Source organism: Eulemur rufifrons, chromosome 8 (genome assembly GCF_041146395.1).
Source record: "Eulemur rufifrons isolate Redbay chromosome 8, OSU_ERuf_1, whole genome shotgun sequence".
Lineage (NCBI taxonomy): Eukaryota > Metazoa > Chordata > Mammalia > Primates > Lemuridae > Eulemur > Eulemur rufifrons.
In genome coordinates, this window is record NC_090990.1 from 126,058,388 (window position 1) to 126,081,477 (window position 23,090).

Below are 23,090 nucleotides of genomic sequence, written 5' to 3' on the forward strand. Positions count from 1 at the left end.
AGCGAAGAGGCTCTGAGAAGAACAGAGGGACTCCTGGACTTGGGGACAGATACCTCCTGCCGAGTTCTGCAAACCAAGCTCAGCTGGGGGGCGGATCCAAAGGAGACTCTGGAAGCAGAACAGCAGGAGATTAACCGCAAGGAACCAGGCCCGGGCAGGCAGAGAAAGGCCCCATCTCACTCCCAGGCACCTGCCGGGCCCCAGCTCCGGCCAGACTCTGAACGCCTTATTTGCACGCTTGTCTGGACTCTGAACGCCTTATTTGCACGCTTGTCTGGACTCTGAACGCCTTATTTGCACGCTTGTCTGGACTCTGAACGCCTTATTTGCACGCTTGTCTGGACTCTGAACGCCTTATTTGCACGCTTGTCTGGACTCTGAACGCCTTATTTGCACGCTTGTCTCTAGAGCTGCTCGCACCACCTCCCTCGTCCCCACCTGCTGCCCACTGGTCTTCCTCAAGCCCCGTTGTCATTGCCGCTCTCTTCTTCTCTGCCCGATCTCTACAATGTCCCCTTCCCAGTTTGATAAAACCCAGACTCCCCCCCCCTCAGGACAGCCCTCCCCTCCCGCCCAGTCTGTGGTCCGCTCTGCCTTCCTGCCGCTCACCTGTGTGCTCACCTGTGTGCTCACCTGTGTGCTCACCTGTGTGTTCTGCATCCGCTGGCGACAGCCTCTCCCTGCCAGGTGCCCTTCCTCGCCCGCCCCGCCTCAGCTGGGCCTTTTGTCTCCACACCAGAAAGGGGGAGCCAGGTGCCCCCGTGCCCGGTGCCCTCAGGGTGGGACAGACAGTCAGCAGCCCGGCCACCTCTGCACCCCCCACGGAACCCCAGACTCTCACACCTGCTGCCTTGGCCCTGACCCTGGAGCTGACCTTGTCACCTGGTGCTCGCTCTTACGCCCTGAGTCACCCAGCTGCCAGGTGACCTTTCTCTCTTTCTTCCTGTTGGGAACTTCAGCCCACACACGGTCGCTAATGTCTAGGGACGGATCCCCAAGGTCCCACCCGGCCCACAGATTCCCGCCCATCCACCTCCGTGCACTTAAATAAAGTCATCTGGTGTCAGTAATGACACCTCCCATCAATTGTGTGTGTGTGTTTATTTACTTAACATGCATTGTCTTTATTTTCTAGAATGTTTAAAATTTTATATTTCTTACTTATTTTATTTGTTTATACAGGTTGCTTATTTATATGTTGTTATAGCGTCTTTACCAAGTAGTTTACCAACATTATCTTATTGAAATCTCATATATTAACTCTAATCAGAATATATTAATATTTGAATTTTTAGATGAAAAAAGCTGATGTTCAGAGAGATTAAGTAACTTGCCCAAAGTCACACAGCTTATGAGGTATGCTGATCTGTTTTTCAAGCCTGGCCTAAAATCCGCCTCTTACGAGAAGGCTTTCCCGGTTCATGCTCAACTCCTGGGCTCACGCCCCCAGTTTTGTGGACTCGCTGATTCAGGTGCTTCAGCACTTTGTGTCTCAACCCTTAAGGATCCTCAAGGACAAGAACCTTTTCAAAAGCAGAATAATACTGACTCCTCCAAGGGAAGAGAACAGATCCGTAGGAAATGGCGCTGCCTGGCTCTCTCTGCCTCTGGCCACTCATGCACCCGGAGAGTGAACAGGGAGGCGGAACGGTGCGGAGTTTGGAAGAGTGGATTAACCTCTCTGATCTGTGACTCAAGCTTCATTATTGAATGAGCACAGTAATGCCCAAGCCCGTGCTGCCTCGTGGGAGAGAGGGTGTCCCAGCAGGAAAAGGCCCACGGCCCCTTACTCATGGCAGCTTACGAGAGAGCAGCCCCTCACAGCTCACGAGCAGCACAGCACGTGACCCTCAGAACAGACCTTTGCGGTAGGCAGGCTTCCCTGTCACCAGGTACAGAGCAGAAGACAGAAGTTCACAGCAAGGAAGCAATCCGCTCAAAGTCATTCCGTAAGCAGGAGGCAGGATCAGCACTCAAACCTACATCCCCTGACGCATGCCCAGTACTCTCCCTCTCGGTCAAAAGAAGGAGGCCGCTGCTTCTTGCATAAAATAATGTAATGATGCAAGCTTCAGAAAGAAGAGAAAAACAAGCACAAGAAATTTCTAATTCTAAAGATAAATAGATGCCGATAGCTTCCAGATTCCCTAGCTAAAAGTATTTCTAAACACCATGACTTGGCTTCAGCTTAATGCAGCCTTGATGGGAAGATCACGTTATCCTGCAGCCTCCTAAACTCCTGCGTCCTCTCAAACGTGCGTCTCCCTTTTTCCTTATTTCCCCTGGGTCACACGAATTACACAGACAGTGGCTGAACGACTGAGAGCACCAGGGATCTATAATAATTTAGATGCACAGACATGAGACCTAATTTTAGCCTGTCCCAGAATAGTGGACATTCTGGGGATCTGAAGTGCTTCTGGTTTGGTTACTGGGTTTATGGCTCCTTGTTAATTAGCAGGCTTGGCTTAAAGGTCACCCAGATCAGTCAGTCTCATGGTCTGGAAGGGAAGAAGGGCTGGGGCTGTGAAAATAACTCAAGCTATGAATTGCATTTGGAAATTGCATTTTAACTGGCAGACAAAGACTCTGTCTTGCCGGCTGAGTTCTAACGAAGGAGTCTCATATGCTGGTCCCGCCAGGGACAGAGAAAATCTTTCTTAATTGCAGAAATGGTGACTGAGTCTCTGCTCACCTGTAAAGGGGCAGAGACAGTCACACCAACAATATCCTCCTCATCTTCGTATTGGTCCCTGGCATTCTGTCTCTGGTCTTTATGACGGTTGATGGAGCTTTCTCCATGGATCCAGGGACAGCAGTGACATCCACGTGCTTTCACAGTGCTTCCCTGATATGGGAAGCTGGAATGGCAGTAGTGGGGACATCTCTACTAGCAGAGAAGGGTCCTACACCTGCTAACTCTTATCTCTAGTTAAACAGAATCTCCAGGGAAGGAGCTAACAGTGAAGAGGAAGGGAAGTCCCACAACAAAGCGCACCAGCGGTCTACCACTCCTACCCTGGCAAGCGGCAAAGTCAGCCGATAAGAAGGACCCAATTAGCACATTTTCAAACCCTTATTGTGTGGCAGGAACTGTACTGGGTAGTGTGAAGGCAAAATCAGTCACAGTCTCTATCTTCATAGACAGCACAGCGTAACCGAAAACCAGACATGCACTGGAAACAATATCATCACGTTATTCATGAAATCCTCGGGGAGCACAGAAGTGAGAGCAATCAGTTCCGCCCGGGGTTGGGTGGAGGATTCAGAAAAGTCTTCATGAACAAGAGGTCAGCTGAACTGGGCATGGGAGGATGAACATAAAACACATTTTAGGCACAGAATAACACAAGGAAAGGGCAGTCCAAGCAAAGCTGTACTTTATCGTGGGGTTGAAAAACAATGGACACAGTTGAAGGGTGAATCAGTAATCTAGAAGATAATGTGATGAAATTTTCCTGAAAAACTGTATAACATTTAAAGAATGAAAAGTATGGTATGGTTAGGAATATGTAGTATAGACATTAAAATTCCACCTTATTTCTGAGTGTGGAAACAAAGAAAAGAGAAGACAGAAAACAATATTGTAATTCTGATCAGTATCTTCTGTTATTACTTTGATCAATTCCTTCCTTTAAATAACAAAATACTGGATGAGAAAACTTAAAAGGCAAGAGATATACCAGGGGAAATATTTGCAACATATGCAACAGTGGATTAGCATTTAGAATAAAGAGCAACCTCAAATACTAAGAAAAAGGCAAATATTAATAATTCAATAAAAAAGAGAAAAGGAAATACACAATTAGCTGAATGAGTAATATAAATGACAAATAAATATATGAGAAGATGCTCACTTTCACAAGTGGTGAGAAAAAAGGCTAATTAAGATATTTTTCCTGCATATTTATAAATATTTAAAAATTACATCAAAAGATGTAAAAATATCAAGAGTTAAAGAGAATTTTAGAAAATGACATGGCTACAAAATGCTTATGGAATATTGATTTTTAAAGTTAAAACTTAGTAGTATTTATCAAAAATTAAGATGAAGATTTTGTGATCCATCAAGTTCACTTCTAGAAATCTGTCCTAAAGAATATTTTTATCTATAGGGATACAGGTACAAGGATAATTGTATATAATAACAAAAACTTGTAAATAACATAAATGTCTACCAGGGAATAATTTAATTTCATTCTATGGAATTCTATTCAGATAAGATCTCCAAGAGATATTCCTAAATATAAAAATTCCACATACAGATGTTATGCAAACATACATATACAGTTATATTGTATCTCAGTTATATTTTTAAATGTGTGTGCAAATGTATGCATTTGAATATTAAAGTCGGGGAAGTCTTGAAGAATATATGCCAAAATGTTCAAGTGGTAGCGAGGAACAGAGAGGGGATTAAGGAGAACTTTCACATTTTGTTCCATTTGCTAATTAGTCATTCTTCTGCCGGAGAGAGTAGGAAACAATGGCAAAGGAAATGCAAAGTACCAACTTATTAGCAGGGCTCATCCCTAAAACTCCCAATCACAGTTCTGATAAATGATGTTGCTCAAATTGACTGAAGTCCAAGGCCTAAAAATGGGTTTTCAAGGCCCCTTTCTCGTCCTAAACCCAAACTCCGGATTTCCATGTAGCCACGAGGGAGAGGAAGCCACAGAGATGAGCGTGTCTGAGACTGTTGAAAGAATAAAAGAGGGAGAGCTCTCAACGCCAGACCCTTCTTCTCGTTTCTGTAGTCGCTGTGGTTGTTGTTGTTTAGTAATATATAAATATTTTAATTTCAGAATATTACAGGGTTATAAACATTTTGGTTACATAAATTGCTTTTGTACTGTTTAAGTCAAAGTTGTAAGTGTGTCCATCCCCGGCCCTACTACTTCAGAAGGCCACTTGGAAGGAGCAAACAGAAGAAAGAGACAGACAGAGAGAGGGAGCACGCTGCACACCGTGAGAGGGAGCACGCGTGCGCACCATGAGAGGGAGCACGCGTGCACACCGTGAGAGGGAGCACGCGTGTGCACCGTGAGAGGGAGCACCATGAGAGAGAGCACGTGCACACCGTGAGAGGGAGCACCATGAGAGGGAGCACGCGTGTGCGCCGTGAGAGGGAGCACGCTGCACACCGTGAGAGGGAGCACGCGTGTGCACCGTGAGAGGGAGCAACATGAGAGGGAGCACGCGTGTGCGCCGTGAGAGGGAGCACGCTGCACACCGTGAGAGGGAGCACGCGTGTGCACCGTGAGAGGGAGCAACATGAGAGGGAGCACGTGCGCACCATGAGAGGGAGCACACGTGTGCACCGCGAGAGGGAGCACGCTGCACACCGTGAGAGGGAGCACGCGTGTGCACCATGAGAGGGAGCACACATGTGCACCATGAGAGGAAGCACGTGTGCGCACCATGAGAGGGAGCACCGTGAGAGGGAGCACATGTGTGCACCTCGAGAGGGAGCACAACCCTCATGCTAAAAGCAGCTGGAGCACGGAGAAGCAAAGGAGAAAGCCTTGTGCCCAACCTCAGGGTCTCTCTTCCCAGGAGTCAAGGTGACCCAGGCACGGCCTTGGAATCCGGTTAGTCTCCTTCTCTTCCTTCTCGCTGGGTGAGGAACAAGAGGGACGTGTGAAGAACTTTCCCGTGAGGAAGCGTAACGCAGAACTCCTCCTCTCCCTCGACTTTACGTTCCCACGCAGGACTGGCTGCCTGATTTGCAGAGCCCTGTGCCGAGCGTCTTGCTCAAAAGCTGTTAGGAATTTCAAGGAGGCAAAAGCAGAGTGTTCGACCAAGCCCAGAGCCGTGCTGAGGGCCAGGCCCCGTGAGGCTCTCTCGGCTGCAAACCCGGGAAGGCAGCCCTGTTTTCTTTCCAAACATTGTGCTTCACAGGCAAGACTGGGCCACAGTGGGTGTGGCTGGAGGGACGAAATCGAGGCCATCAGGGAAGGACCCACAGCTCTGCGCCCAACACACACTTCGGCTTCAACCTGTTTGTACCCAGCAGGGTCTCAGCAGGAGCAGACAGCACCCTCACAAAGGGCTGGTTTAGAACATCTCACTGAGGGGTGTCAGAGCTCTGAGACAGTGGGCAGCCACTCCTCCCGCTAGGCCTCAGAGAGCAACGGGAAGCACGGCTCCTAGAACCCAGGGGCACGCGTGTCCTGCGAGACCAAGTAAACAGCACCGCCTTGAACACAGGAGCAGCCCTGCCACGCAGGGCCCTGGGGCGGGGAGCCGGGAGAGAAATACCCACCCCTCCTCCTCCTGCCCTCACCGGCCTGCGCCTCCCACGGGCAGAATTAGACGCAAGAGGGCGAGGATGCCGGTTAACGTTGCCCGGAAGGGTCCCCCTTCAGGGGGCAAAGAGGGTAGAAACGGCTCTGGAGGGACCCGTGAAAAGTACCCATCGTGGTGTCCCCTGGAATCAGTGAGGGCCAAGGAGGACCTCGCAGCCCTCCGAAAACAGCTCACAAACGATAGTAAAGTAACTTCTAGAATACACGAATCACAAATATGCAACACATTCCCTTTCTTACCTCCCATTACACCAAATTACCTTAGCTCACCACGAGGGTTATACGTGGGCTCCAAATGGCACCGAAGGCCAAATAATACGCCAGTAACGTAAAAATGCCTCAGAGTTAGACAGTGCCACGCTCCTTCCCAGAAAAGGAAATCAGAATCTAGAGTGTTAAAACTGCAATGAAAGGGAAGAGAACCATAGGAACACGCACCCCAGAAAACAAGCATTCGGGGGGTCTCTTGGCAAACATGACCCCTTTAAGGAGTATTAAGATCAAAGGATGGCAGAGATTCCCAGTAGGCGACTTCAGAGAAGAGCCAATTAAGCAATTCCAGGGGCTTGAGCTCGCTCTGCGTCCTACAAACGGTGTCGATGTTCCCCCATGTTGGTAACAGTCTGTGCTGAAAAATCTAAAGCAATTACTTTTGTCCTCCCAGGCCTTTAAGCACCGACTTCAATCAGATAAAAAGGTTAAAACAAGAGGTAAATATGCCCCTTTCTCACCACAAGGGCAGCTTTGTGCTTGATGGAAGCGTTCATTGAGGCCGATGCCTTCCAGATTTGGGGGGGGCCGGGCAACAAAGCTGGTCACCTGGGACACTCAGAAACAGCAATCTCCCAAAGAGCTGGGGACAGGAACATCTGAAATCAATATCCCTGGAAACACAAAGTGCAGCTCATTGCATTCCCATTATAATTTGACTTTGCCTCTGCTTCAGCCAGGAAACAGTAATGACGGTTGAAAACCATTTATTTACTCATTCTTTCCTTCGTGGTATTTTGTTTTGTTGCGTTTATGTTTACTGCATTTTCATCTCCGGTTCCATGTGGGACATTTTTATCATAAGAAGCACGGGAAAACATTTCACGATCATGTCATCCTCTGGCTATGTGACCTCAGGGAAGCCAATTCACAGAAAAATAACCTTTAGGAAAAAATGAATTTCAGCGTCGTCTTCAAACCCTCGCTGCACGGATGAGACACGGAGATGGGGAATGCTGAAATCTCCACGTCCGTCAGGGCGAGAGCGAGTTCCCTGCACCTGCCCACGGCCCTCCAGTAACTGAACAAACAGCTCACCTCCAGATGCTTCAACCCAACAGTTACCATCGAAGGAGTTCCAGCCCGAGGAGGACACTCTTAACTGGCATCAGAAACTTAACGACGAGTTCAACAGCATCCTAGCACAACAGACAAAGTGTGGATTTTGACAGCAGGATTGTCTCAAATTCTTTTTTTTCTTTTTTTTTTTTTTTTTTTTTTTTTGAGACAGAGTGTCGCTTTGTTGCACTGGCTAGAGTGAGTGCCGTGGCATCAGCCTAGCTCACAGCAACCTCAGACTCCTGGGCTCAAGCGATCCTCCTGCCTCAGCCTCCCGAGTAGCTGGGACTACAAGCATGCGCCACCATGCCCGGCTAATTTTTTCTATATATATATTTTAGTTGGCCAGATAATTTCATTCCATTTTTAGTAGAGACGGGGTCTGGCTCTTGCTCAGAGCTGGTCTCGAACTCCTGACCTCGAGCGATCCACCCGCCTCGGCCTCCCAGAGTGCTAGGATTACAGGCGTGAGCCACCGCGCCCGGCCCGTTTCAAATTCTAACTCAGCCACGTAGGACCTATGAGATTTTTGGAAAGTTCTTGGGTCCTTCTCACTTCCATTTCTCCATTTGTAACGTGAGAATCATCCCACCTAACCCAAAGAGTTGTAAGAGTTTAATAAAATAACGGGTGTAAAATCTCAGCACGATGCTACAATGATTGTTTTTTCTCATCCCATTTTCCACCTGAAAGGCCTCCATGTTCTTCCTTCTCCAAAGTTCCGTGGCGCTTTGGAATCCCTCTACGGTAACATTTATAAAACTGGTCCCTAGTTACGTTTCTGTCTGCCAGTAGGTCTTTGGTACTTTGAGAGGAGGACTGTGTATTATTTATTACTGGTGATCAAAAGTGACGATATACATGAAAGCGCTTCATGAACGTAAATCACCTGTGATGGTCCGTGACATGTGTCCACCTGCCTGGGCTACGCTACCCGGTTATTCCACTACACGCTAATCTAGGCATCGCTGCGGAGCTATTTTCTAGAAGTGATTAACATCTATCATCAGCTGACTTTGAGGAAAGGAGATTATCCTCCTTAATCTGGAGGGGCCTCATCCAATCAGCTGAAAGGCTCACGTTTCCCAGAGGTAGAGGAGATTCTGCCTGTGAGCTACTGCGTCGGCTCTGGCCTCAGAATTTCCAGCTAAAAGTCCTGCCCTGGAGACGCCGGGCTTTCCAACTGCACGATCACATAAACCGAGTCCCTGAAATGAATCTCTTTAGACACAGATAGATGCAAATGGTGTAGATATCAATACAGATATATAGAAACAGACATAGCTGTAGATTGATATTCTGTGGGCCCTACTGCCCTGGCAGAGTCCCAGCCGAGATAGATTTGCCCTGACTAAAACAGCATCACTCAGATATTTGTTATTCCCTATTGTTTTAGCCCATTTCGGCTGCTATAACGAAATACCATAGACTGGGTTGCTTATAAACAACAATAACCTATTTCTCACAGTACCGGAGGCTGAGCAGTCCAAGGTCAAAGCACTGGCGTATTTGGCGTCCTGCTGAGCGCCCACTTTCGTGCAGACAGCAATCTTCCCACCGCAGCCTCACCCGGTGGGAGACGTGCGCAGTCTCTCTGAGGCCTCTTCTGAAGGACACTAACCTCACCCATTGCAGCTCCACCCTCGTGACCTAATCACCTCCCGGGTCCCCCACCTCCTAATACGTCACCTTGGGGCCCACGAGTTCAGCACGTGAGTTTGGGGGAGGGGAGGCACAAACATTCAGACCACGGGAACTATGATCCTTCTAACCTTAAAATCCCATGAACTTATCCTGAGTTTGGCTTCTTCCTATCTCTCATTACTGCTTAATAAATGTTGTTAAGACGCTCGTTTCATCTTTTGACTTTCAATTCTGCCATGAGCTGCATGGACAACTTTTGGAGAATTATTCAAAGTCTTAGCTTTTTTATACATCAAATGAAATACAAATGGAATAACGTAGGTAAAGTATTTTCACAGTGCCTGGAACAGAATGAGTATTCAATAGCTGTTAGCTTAGTTTACTATTGTTATTTTTCCATTATTATTACTGTTGTTGGCCCAAGACCCTGGAGGAAGGCCACTGTGTCACCTTTCTGACTCACGTATTAGGCTGCTGACGTCATCTGTCGGGGAGAACACTGGGAAAGGAGACTTGAGAAGTGAGTTATGGTAAAACCAGTAACCATCCGTGTGAACCCCGGTAGTCACTTCCTGTCCCCCAGCTCAGTTCCTCAATGGGGTAAATGCTGGGCCCTCCTTTTTCATTCTTCTGAGATTCAAATAAGTCAGCATGAGAGCACACCACAAATTAACACACACGCACACACACATAGTGTGTATTCAAGACATACTTGTTGAATGAATGAATGATCATATGAATGACTGTTGATAGAAAAAGACTTTTACAAATTAAAAATGGTACACCAATTCATCACAGGAAACAGGGCATTCACTCCGACCCAGTTCCCCTCCAATGCGTATCATGAAGTTTGAAATTAAGAGCTCATAGGCAGATGCAAAAGTAGATAGGAAAACCACCTAATGACACAACGTCATGTTTATTTATATCATTGATATTGTTGGTAAATACCCAAGGGGAGAATCAAAAACCAACGTGGTGGAAAATAAGGGGTTGAGGAGAAAATGATGCATTTTACCACATGGAAAATACAGTTTGCTCTGTGATGGGTTTTTTGCACAGTCAATAGCCTGTATTTAGAAAGAGGAAATGACACAGAAAACACAGTCATACAGGGAGAAAATGAAAATGGTGATTACTATGTACAACATCCAGTGCAGGCATATTCCATCTCTTCTCTGCTATTTTAAATAAAATTTCCATAGGCACAGACACGCACACGCATGCACACCGGGCTGCCTACACTGAGAAGGCCACCAGCAGAGCGCAAGACAGGCAGGCCCGAGTTCCGTGATATCACAGGCCAGGTGTGGAGGAAACGGGGTGGGAAATGAGATCAGCGGAGAGGGTCAGGCGGGCAGAGAAACCCCACCACGGGCCGAGGCAGCCGGTGGACGTCCCGGGTGAACGAGGTGACCGCGAGTGGATCCCGGCATCTGGAAAGGACAGCAAGGGACTCCTGGGACGTGGAGGTGGGTGGAGGGTGGAGGGTGGGAGGGGGAGGACGGAGTGGGGGGTTGGGGGCAGGATGCAGGGGGAGGGTAGGGAGGAGTCAGGGGGAGTGTGGGGAGGTATCGCCTACGAATGCTAGAACGGGATCCCAGCTTCTCTCCCGGATTGAGGGATCAGACTTTGCTTGAGTTACCTGCTTCTAGTCCTCGTTTCTCCCAAGTGTTCATCCTCAGCCACTTACTGCTCTTCCTTTCTGTGCTCCCCATGGTAATCTCACTCCTTCCGGGGCCTCAGCTAGCATCTGTGTGTCAATTGCTTACGAGCCTAGCTTTAGTCCAGGTCTACTCCTGATCCATGTAGCTGCCTACCGAATATTTCCATCAATGTGCCCTGCGGTATTGCTACGCACATTATTCCCAGTGCTGACTAAGTCCTGCCTCTCCTCTTACTTCTCCTGCATTTTCTGCTCTGTGAGACAACCGCTCCACCCGGTGACTCAAGCCTGAGTCATTCCTATTTCATCTCCTCTATCACTCGGGGCCCCCACACGTCCGCTAGGTCCCTTCATCCAGGAGGACGTTTCTATTGAGACTCATAACGTATTGACCTACAATTATTTGTTTGTATGTTTTGCTCCCTTCTAGTCTGAGCTTTTAAAAAATAAACAGTTAAGCATAGACCAAGAACTTAATGGATGATGACTAGGTACATCCCCAAACTGTCCTGGAGTGCCCGAGTGGCTCAGAGCTGAATTGACTGAGACTCGGCTGACCTATATAACCCCTGATACAGAATAGTTAAGGTTGCAGAATAACGTTTCTTCCATCATTCCTTTTATCTACTTGACAACGGATGGCAAAACCGTGAAGCCTGCCTCTCTGAGCTCAGTCACCCACTGGAATCAGGCATCTATGTGATGAGATCTATGAGCTCTTACACCAGCAGCAGTGCCCTGTTGAGTTATGGCAGCCCCGGGCAGGTTGGCCCCATCCAAAATCAAAAAGAGCATAAAGCCTACGGGAGGAATACGAGACCCAAGGGGTGTTTTGCTAATCCAGAGATGCTTGAGATAAGAAGGACACATTACATTGTTTATTTGTGCAAAGGTATTTCCCTTTAAAATGCATTTAGCTGAGTGATCATACAGGATGGCAGTTGATTTGTATCCCTGTTAAGATGCAAATTTGTTATTTGATCTAAGATCTATAATCTCACTTTCTTCTGCCTCCACATCACCATCTAATAAAAGGAGCAACCTACGCACATGTAATCTAGTATTTCCTGTCCCTCGGTTTACCCTCTTGCGCAGTTGCAAGACCAAGATCGGCATCAACCCTGAAACAGAGGATAGATCTTCCATGAGCTAAAAGCAGCGATGTGGAAATGCTGAGAAGATGCTTGTCTTCGTCACAGTCTGTATATTCCAGAAGAGCTTTCTTTGAAAGGAAAGGAATATATAACGCAAATGGGAGAGATTTGATTGGGTCTAAGATAAACCTCTCAGCTCTAAGAACTGGGGTTTCTCAAAGATCAAGAGGGGCTCGCCCACGCCAGCTTCAGTTTTTGAGGCTCACAGTGTAACAAACATTGACTATAACAAAACAGGATTGTAAAAATTGTGATACATTTATATTCAACATTTCAGACATTTTAACGCAAAACACACAATATTGCCTGCAGAGCTGCGTTGGATCCTGTGCTTGGAGAACCTGAGACCAAACAGCCTTTGTTACCCTCCTCCTCTGCTCACCCCAAGAGGCTCCGCCCGACGTCCCTGTAGCTTTTCAAAGAGCAGGAATCTGACGCTCTATTTCTTCCTTATTTATTTCCCCATGAAAGCCAATTAATGTTGAGAGAGGGAGAAACTAAATGACATGGCATTTATTTGATGCGTAGAATTTTTTGTTAATAATTACCATAGCAGTCATCCAATTAGCTGCCTCCAGAGAGTTTTGAAAACTGTTTTCTTAGTGAGACCACATTCCTTTTGTCTTTCACATCCTTGAATATAAGAATGCATTCAGAACTTCCTGTCTCGGCTAGGATAGAGCATAGTGCAAAATAGCTAATGTTCCCAATAAGAACAATAAGAAAAGCCAGACACAATTTTTCAAAAACAAGGTGAAAAAACCCAAAACACCTCTTTTAAAGCGTCGGGGAGATGTTGAACTATCAAAAACCACCGGGGGGCAAGACCGTAGAGAAAGGAAAGCTCATTGAGGTAAGATCAACTTTCTATCTGCCGCTTTTTCCCTTAAAATATTTGCCAGATTTTGACGCAAGGCTGAGAGCCAAGGAGCGAGGCAGAGAGACAGCGGAACTCTCCACAATTTTATAACGTTGAGAAGATGAAAATATGAGCTCTTGGCTGGCGGAGCATGCAGACTCAAGAGGCCAAAATCCCTAAGGGAGATGCAGAAAAGTGGATCCAATATTGATCACCAGTTTTTCCCCTGAGGAATTTGATGGTTCTTAAACTCGCTAGAGCAAGAGGCCAAAAAGTCAAACAGAAAGTGACCCAAAATCATGGCAGAGTTTGGGGGAGTCGTATGGTACGTTGGAAACAAAAACTGGAGTTAAGGCCACACTCCCGAGCAGAGACACACGAGTAAGCAGCACAGGCTGTCCTGGGGGTCCCTGCAGTGCCACACTCTGCGAGTGGGAGAGAACCAGAGATCTATTGCACATTAAAAAGATCGAAATTCAGGATTTCTACTTCCACCTAGGATGTAAAAATTGAACATAGTATTGATTTCCCCCTAATAACGAGGAAAAGCTCAAGATACTACAAAATTACAACTTTTCCAAGCCCATTAGGGAGCAAAGATACTATAACAGAGCAACAAAGTTGCCTGAATTCCCAGGAAGGATAGACTCCTCCAAAGGAGTGATCAATGGTGATCTGAAACTGCCATCAATGCATGAGTGGTTTAATAAAATGTGGTATATGTATACCATGGAGTTCTATTCAGCTGTAAGAAACAACGGTGATCTAGCACCTCTTGTATTTTCCTGGATAGAGCTGGAGCCTATTCTACTAAGTGCAGTATCCCAAGAATGGAAAAATAAGCACCACATGTACTCACCAGCAAACTGGTTTCCCTGATCATCACCTAAGAGCACATTTAGGAATAACATTAATCGGGTGCCGGGCAGATGTTGGGGGTGGAGGGGATGGGTGTATACATACATGATGAGTGCAATGCGCACTGTCTAGGGAATGAACATGCTTGAAGCTCTGATTCTTGGGGGGGGGGTGCCAGGGGAATATACGTAACCTAAACTTTTTACCCTCATAATATGCTGAAATAAAAAAATTTTAAAAAAAGAAATGAACACATATATTCACCAAGAGCTATATATAGAAATTTTCAAAGCTGCCCAAATCATAATGGCCAAAACCTAGAATTCACTGAAATGTCTGTCAACAGTAGAACAATATTTTCCACGGTACATTCCTATAATAGAATGATATAGAGCAATAAAAATGAAGAAATCGTTGCTCCTGGCAACCACATGAATGATTATCATAAACGTAATGTTGATCAAAGGAACAAGACATGAAGCGGCACATATTATATGATTCCATTTACATAACATTCAGAAACAGGCAAAGCTAATCAGTAGTGATAGAAGTCACTACTAACTTTGGGGATTGGCGTGGAAACAGGGACCAGATAGGAGCCCGGCCTCTGGGATGTTGGGAATGTTCTATTTCCTGATCTGAGGGGTAGATAGCTACACAGGAACTTACTTTGTAAAAATTCATTGAACTATAACTTTATTATTTATCCAACTTTATAACTTTATTATTTATACAACTCTTCTGTTGTATACCTTACTTCAATAAAAATTTACATAAAAAGTGTTTTCAAGCAGAAAATACTATATGCAGTTTGAAATATCAAAAAACATCAAAAAATTTAAATTATGCTTGCAATTTAGCAGGCACAATTAACTACTTTACAAACAATAATGTGTATAGACTTAGAGCCACCTTATAATTTATTATTATCCCCATCTTACAGATGAGGAGACTGAGGCTTAGCAAAGTTAGGTAACTTTCCCAAATTTTCACAGCAAGCGTCAGACAAGGAATTTGAATCCCAGCAGTCTGTTCCTTTAACTGGTGCCTCATACTGCAGGAAGGAGTGGGATAATCTCCTCTCCTTCTGCTCTGCATGGCTGTGCTAACTTCCACCTTCTTCAAAGTTCTCTTATGCATGCAGATATTTTGATTATAAGATAATCAATATTAATAATAGCTTCCATTTGTTTTTATCCTCCTTCTTAATATTTTAGACATTCTGAAATAATAAGCAATGGGTTCATGAGCAATGAATGAACGACATTTATAATTTCAGACAATTCCACCCATTTTAAGGCAGGAAAGTAGCGACTGATTTTTCATCTCTCTCATTCTATGATTTTACAAATTATGTCTCAGGGTTGTTCCCAGGCAAATGAAGCGGGTCTGGTCTGAAGCCATCCACTCATTCATTCACTGCACAAGCAGTGCTTGGAGACCCCCATGTCCCAGGCACAGTTTCAGGTGTGGGGATTTAAACAGGATGCCCCGGAGGCCCTCTGAGAAAGCAATATCTGAATGGAGGACCAAACAAAGTGAAGGTTAAAACATAGAGATACAGGAGATAGATAGATAAACAGATAGATGATAGAGAGATAGTGATAGATAGATAGATGATAGAGAGATAGTGATAGATAGATAGATGATAGAGAGATATTGATAGATAGATGATAGACATTGATAGATAGATAGATGATAGAGAGATATTGATAGATAGATAGATAGATAGATGATAGAGAGATATTGATAGATAGATGAGAGATATTGACAGATAGATGATAGAGAGATATTTATAGATAGATGATAGAAAGATATTGATAGACAGACATTGATAGATAGATAGATGATAGAGAGATACTGACAGATAGATGATAGAGAGATATTGATAGATAGATGATAGAGAGATATTGATAGATAGATAGATGATAGAGAGATATTGATAGATAGATAGATGATATTGATAGTTAGATAGAGAGATATTGATAGATAGAAGATAGATAGATGATAGAGAGATATTGAGATAGATAGATAGATTATAGAGAGATATTGATAGATAGATAGATGATAGAGAGATATTGACAGATAGATAGATGATGGAAAGATATTGATAGATAGATAGATGGTAGAGAGATACTTATAGATAGAGAGATATTGATAGATAGATGATAGAGAGATATAGATAGATGATAGAGATATTGATAGATAGAGAGATTATAGAGAGATATTGATAGATAGATGATAGATATTGATAGATAGATAGATAGATAGATTATAGAGAGATATTGATAGATAGATAGATGATAGAGAGATATTGATAGACAGATAGATATTGATAGATGATAGAGAGATACTGATAGATAGATAGCTGATAGAGAGATATTGATAGATAGATAGATGATAGAGAAATATTGATAGATAGATAGATGATAGAGAGATACTGATAGATAGATAGATGAGAGAGATATTGATAGATAGATAGATGATAGATATTGATAGTTAGATAGATAGATATTGATAGATAGATTATAGAGAGATATAGAGAGATATTGATAGATAGATAGATACATAGATTATAGAGAGATATTGATAGATAGATAGATGATAGAGAGATACTGATAGATAGATGATAGAGAGATATTGATAGATAGATAGATAGATGATAGAGAGATATTGATAGATAGATAGATGGTAGAGATATTGATAGACAGAGAGAGATATATTGATAGATAGATTATAGAGAGATATTGATAGATAGATAGATAGGTGATAGAGAGATATTGATAGATAGATAGATGATAGATGATAGATATCTGGGTGAAGAGTGGTCCTGTCAGAGAGACCAGAAAGCACAAAGATCTGAGGTAGGAAACCCTTGGCAGTTTGGGGAAACAGCAAACAGCCCAGAGTTCCTGGGCTAGAGTGAGCTAGAAAGAGACTGAATGACATTGGAGGAGTCATCCGAGGCCAAATCCTGTAGGGCTATGTGTACCGCTGATAAACCTGGAATTTGTTCCAAGTGTGACATGAAGCCATTGAAGGCTATTGAGGAGGAACGAGTGATGACAGACTTTCATTTCCAAAAGGTCACTTTGGCAACGATCTAGGAAATAGATCAGGAGAGAGGCAGAAGGGGCAATACTGGTGGCTATAATGACTCATACTGCAGTCAGACAACATCTTTTGTGGGAATTTTCTAATATCGAGAGTTTAGTTCCACTCCCCTAAACACCGTGTCATTGGTCTGGTCTCACCCTGTGATGGCTTCGATCCTTTCCCTGTGTGGGTAAACGGGTTGGGCTCCCTCTTCCTCTCCATAAAGCCATGAAGTGATGTTGAATTATTCCCTAAAGCTGGTGCCAAGGCAGCCTTGCTATACTAGTTTACTAGGGTTGTTTACCACAAACTGGATGGCTTAAACCACAGAAATTTATTGTCTTACAGTTCTAGAAAACAGAAGTTCACAATCAAGGTTTGCCAGAGTTGTTTTCTTCTGAGCGCGGCATGGGAGGACCTGTCCCAGGCCCTCTCACTGGCTTGTAGAGAACTGTTTTTTCCCTGTTTCTTCACATCATCCTCCCTGTATGCTTGTCTCTTTCTCTTCACATGATGTTCGTTTTATAAAGACACTGGTCAAATTGGATTAGGGCCCACCCTAATGGCCTCATCTTAACTTCACAAATTACATTTGTAATGACCGTTTCCAAATAAGGTCACATTCTTAGGTAACGGCGGTTAGAAATTCAACACAGGAATGCGGTAGGAGGCAGGACAATGCAACCCATAATGCCTATAATAGGCAAAACATTAAGACCTAGGAAAAGAAAGACTTCAAAAATGACCCCTTCAACGAGGTCTGCTTGTGTTGAATGCATAGAAGTCTTGTGTTAGTGCCTTTTGTAGACTGTGGCAGTGACTGTAGTACTACAGTTAACTGTAGTGACATCTGTGACATCAGCACCTGCTATCAGCCAGGCCCTGTACGGTCTTCTATATATATTATCTCACTTCGTCTATGCACACTTTCCATGAGCTAGGTCTTATTATCTGCATTCTACAGATGAAGAAATTAAAACCCAGAGAATATTAATAACTTGGCCAAAGTAAATACTTTGGGTAAAATGAAATGCCAACATAATTTCTTGGCCATACTATTATATTTTCCTTTAAATTCCTTACTAATTAGAAGGATTATATAGCAATGAAGATAAAAAGTATGAGCACTAGGTAGAATCATAGAACAGTTCAGATCAAACCATATTAAGCAAAAAAAGAAACGAAGAATAGAAAATTGTGTATGTGCTATAATGTTATCTATGCAAAGAGTACTATATCTCTAAATATACATTGAAAGATATCAGAGAGCAAGATAACCTTTGGGAGCTAGAGCAGTGGCATGATAGTATAATTTTCTTCTTAATGTCCTAAATGCATAAATGTTAATATTAACATTTAAAAGAAAAAGTAGAATTAGAAATTGTTAATATCTTAATCCCCTTTCCATACTAATTAGAACTCGGTTTCAAATGCCAGCATGCATCTCCTCAGTGAAATCATTTTAAACCTGCAAGAATATATAAAACTACATGTAATCTCAGCATCAGAACAATTCAGAATGTTATGTCTTTCCCTTCAAGGGCTACGGCAGGAAAATCTAAAGAGCTTCAAGGGCTGCCTGCTCTATAAACGCTATAAATACTGGAGATCCAGTGTCAGGAATGAAGTGAGCATAAATCCACTTCTAATTAGACGTGGCAGGACCACAGCCAGCCATCTGGCTGGGATTATACTCCTGCAAGGCCAGCGGAGGTGGAGCGGAGACTCAGAAGGTTGCACGGAAAGCTCGTTTCGTCTCCCTTCATCTGCCTCCATCCCTTCCCCTCGTGGGTCCCTCGTGGACAGGAAGGTGGCACGGAGAAGACACACAGCTTCCCAGAGAACTCCACGAGCACTATCTGGAGATCTTTTTGCCGTTCACTGAATATTCATGGAAATTTCCTGCATATTAATATTTATGACAATTCCCCGAAGATGTGTCTGGTGCATGACTATGAAAGAATAATGCAAATTAATTATTTTCTGTTAGTTGCTACCCGGTAGATGGAATTTGCGCGCCGCGGGGAGAGCTGGAAGGCAGGAAGCCTAGCGTGACCCCCGGGTCTGACTCATCTCCCTTAATGGCATGTGCCCGTGTAGCTGGTAATGACACCGTTAAAAATGGGGTCACCAAACCACTCCTGCAGCTAATCTGACTCCATCAGGGTGAGAGGGTCTCGTAAGTGCTAATTTCTCTCTTTCCACCAAGCTGTGTTAATCCAATCAAGAAATAGAGGTCTGTCATTGCAGGAGTCTCTCTAAACACATTATTCTTTAATTCTGAATTGTCCCCTGGATTTCTCTATTTCTGAGGGTCTCTAAAATAAATTTCTCAGAAAGGCAATGGCCTACTGCAACCATGTCTTCTCAGCATCACAGCTGTCTGATTAGCAAGGGTTGAAGGCTTAATGAGAGAAATCGTACATCCGATACGTAAGGAAAGAAATGGGAAGCATCAGACTACTGTGTTTCCATCGTAGAGGAAGGAGAAACACTGTCACAATCTTTAATTGTAGCTTCCTTAAGAATACGTGCTGACGTGTCCTGTCCCAGACTGTAACACAGTACCCAGCTCACTGAATTTTTGAGGATTGAAAAATTGAAGTCCACATACAACAACACACAAGACTCCGAACAGGATGCTGGGTCTAAGAGACTTCGTTGCAGTTTGCATTATTCAATTATTACAGTAAATATTCCTTTGATTGTTATTACTTGATTAGTCTGTTTTCAGATTTTGCCTCTACTATTTTCTATCCTCATTAAGTATTCATCTATTCGTGTTTTCCTAAAATTTTATGCTGTTTTTCAACCGCTGAGCAACCAGACTAGTGTATAAGAATAATCGGATACTTTTCTAAGAAATAAGAAACTGGTTTAGTTCATTGACTGCTTTTTCATAGCTATCCTGTGTGAATTTGCAACGATTTTTCTGTACCACAGTGTTTATTTCAATACTCTGAAAGGTAGTGGCCATGTGCAGTACATTTTTAAAAATTTAAACTAGAATTTCATTTCAGATTTTCAGACCTAATAGACGATCGTCAATATTTTCTATTCTTGAAAGTTATTTTCCTTTTAAGAATCACTATTGGGTTGATTTATATGTTTACAACTACAATAATATTTTTAATACATTTTCCGTAATTATTTTAATGGCTAAAATTACTAAATGAAATTAATGTAGGAAAGGTGATGAAAATTATTGAAGTTTTTGATACATTTTGCCAAATTTTATTTTTAAAAAACTATAATAATTTACACTAAAATCAGCAGTGTATGACTGATTATTTCCTCACCTCCTCATGAAAGATTGAATTATAGCATAGAAAAGCACAAATACCATTGTGATACACAAAAAGTCTTACTATTATTTTATTTTTGTAATATTTAATACTATAGTTTAATATCAGTTTTTGACAAAAATGAACTTTATTCTACCCGTAAAAATGTAGACTGTCATATTTTTGTTTTCAAATAATGATTAAAAATTTTACCACCCAAAAAAAAAAATCGTCATTGGCAATACTAACTATACATTAATATTTTTAAATTTTACATTCAAAAATAAATCTGGTGGTCTGAAAATAGTTAACCATAATTAAAGCTACTATTTATCGAGTATTTATAATATGTCAAGCATTGTTCTAAATACTATAATGCACATTTTGTACTTAACCTTCGAAGCCTGAGACGTAGACTAAATAACTGCGCTAACCTCCAGGTGTGTCAGGAGCCCTGGTGATGTATTTAGTGACAAACTCCATCTCTGCGTTGTGCGGCTGTCCCGGTGCGTGACATTTGTGTGGCTTATAACCTTCGGGCTGTGTTTGCCGACAGCGAAGGCCGGGGATTGGCAGGGTCGGCCCCCACGGCCACCGAGACCTATTTGAAGATTGTTATGTCTGGCGTCGCACGTGGCTTTCGTTGACTTTGGGACTGATGGACAGTGTGCCGGGGAGCGCGTGAAACCCGGGATTATCACGGTGCCTCTCTCTAGTTCTCAAAACCCTTTAACTGTAAAACACTGATGTCTTCTGTGGGAATGGAAAACTGGACACACGCTTTAAAGATGAAACATGAAACTTCAAAGAAATGTTTCACTCTTGACTTATTCTTTTCCAACCCCCGGGGTTTCCATTTACTTCCCCTGCCGTTAGGAGAATGGAAAAGTTTGACACAAGCTTTGATGTACTTTAAAGTCTCTGTTACTACTCAGTGACATTTGGCTCTTAGGAACTAGTCGATTTCTTTGAGAAAAAAAGAGAATATTCGTGAAAGGGAAACCTCTGTAGGTAAATTATGTACAATCGGCACCGTTTCCAGAGTTTTACTAAGCGACGGTTGTGTCAAAGTCTCCATCCGTCCATCCGTTGTACCCAGAGGAGCCCGTTTAAATCTCAAGCTCAGCCTGAAACAGCTGATGCCAAGAACTTCTCAGGTCAGGCAGAGAAATCAACATCTGATCTGGTGCTTACACGTACAGGAAAAACACACGGGACAAGGGAAATGTTAGCTGTCACAGCTGGTTCTAATTTTTGGTTGCCCTGAACCGGCTTTTTGTAGGACGCTGTGCTGGTGAGGACACCATGCATGCCACCCCGCACCCTTGCTACCGAGTGACGGGGGGTGGGGAGACGCAACGTGTGTAACAGAAAGTTGAATTCTGCCCTTAGCACTTAATTGTCATTTGTCCTGCAGGGAGTCACTTAGGGTCTCTGAACCTCGGTTTCTCTGTCTGTAAATGGGAATGACAATAACACTTCATAAATTAATTGGGAATATTAAAGATGTAAATAAATGCAAAGTGCATAGGTCAGAGCTGGGCATATAGTTCGTTTTCAGGACAAAGCAGCCATTGTCCTCACCATCATTAACCTGGGGAGGTTGAGGAACGCCCCCGACAATTCCCTCGCCTGACACCCCAGGGTCCCTCTCGGTCACCTCTGGGGGAGTCACACACTGTGGGGGCAGATGGGTTGGAATCCATGTTCCGATCCCCACTCGCTGCGAGACCTGTCATGCTTCATTCTGCTCTTTAACCTTCAGTTTCTTAATCGATAAAGGGAAGATTGAAATACTTAATTTCATAAGATCGTTAGAACTGCGTGAGATGATATATGGAGAGGGCCAGTAGGTACACACAGGTGCTCAGAGAAAGGTAGTTACGTTCATCTTCATAACCATCGAAGCTGAATGCAAAACTCTTCTCTTCCAGGACGCATGTCCTCATCGTTGCCAGTGACACCTGTGGTCGTCGGCTACAGCGTATTCAGCTGAGGGTCAGCTACAATGTATTCAGCTGAGGGTCAGCTACAATGTATTCAGCTGAGGGTCAGCTACAGCGTATTCAGCTGAGGGTCAGCTACAATGTATTCAGCTGAGGGCGGTGGAAGATCTCCGTGGATACGGAAGTTTGAATTTCAGCTCCAGAACTTACTTGCTGTGCGTGACCCTAGGTAAGTTTCTCGATTTCTCTTAACCTTAATTTCCACATCTGTTAAAAAATGTCAAATCAAGTATAAATAGCATAAAAATTAAGAGAGTGCATACGTGCACAGCACAGCATTTCAGGAACCTATTAAAAAAGTCATGCCTACCAGATAACTAGTTTGCACCCAGGATACTTTCGATTGCAGGTGTGTATTTTGTCCCTGTACCTTGACCTTTCCAAGGGTATAGATTTTTGTTTTATAACTTTTAGTAGAATTTTAAGCTTCTTGCCAGTGAAGACCCTGTATTTTATGGTCATTTTAAATGGATAAAAAGGATGCATTCCATTAGAACAGCTGGTTTCCAATTTAGAGCTAAGCAGGGGGTCAAAGGATGCTAGAAGGAAAAGGCTCTAGAGCAGCCCAGACGAAGATCAGAAGAAAAAGCAGAAGGAAGAAGAAAGCTACCACCATCCGTTCTCCTCTGCAGAAGACCTGTGCCAAGAGACCCTACACTTCCAGCCCAGGGGTGACTGCGCCCAGGTCCCTCCTGTCTGTTCCCCGCTGAGGATACAGACGTCCTCCCCCCCCTGCCACCCCCGTCAGTGCCCGGGCCTCCCGGCTTCCACGGCGGAAGGTAAGATAATTGTAAAACTTTCTGTTTCAGCCTAACTGTGTTCACCAGGGACAGAGGCGGGCCTGCCTGTACTGAGGGCTTGGTAGCAGGGGCAGGCCTGGAGAGAT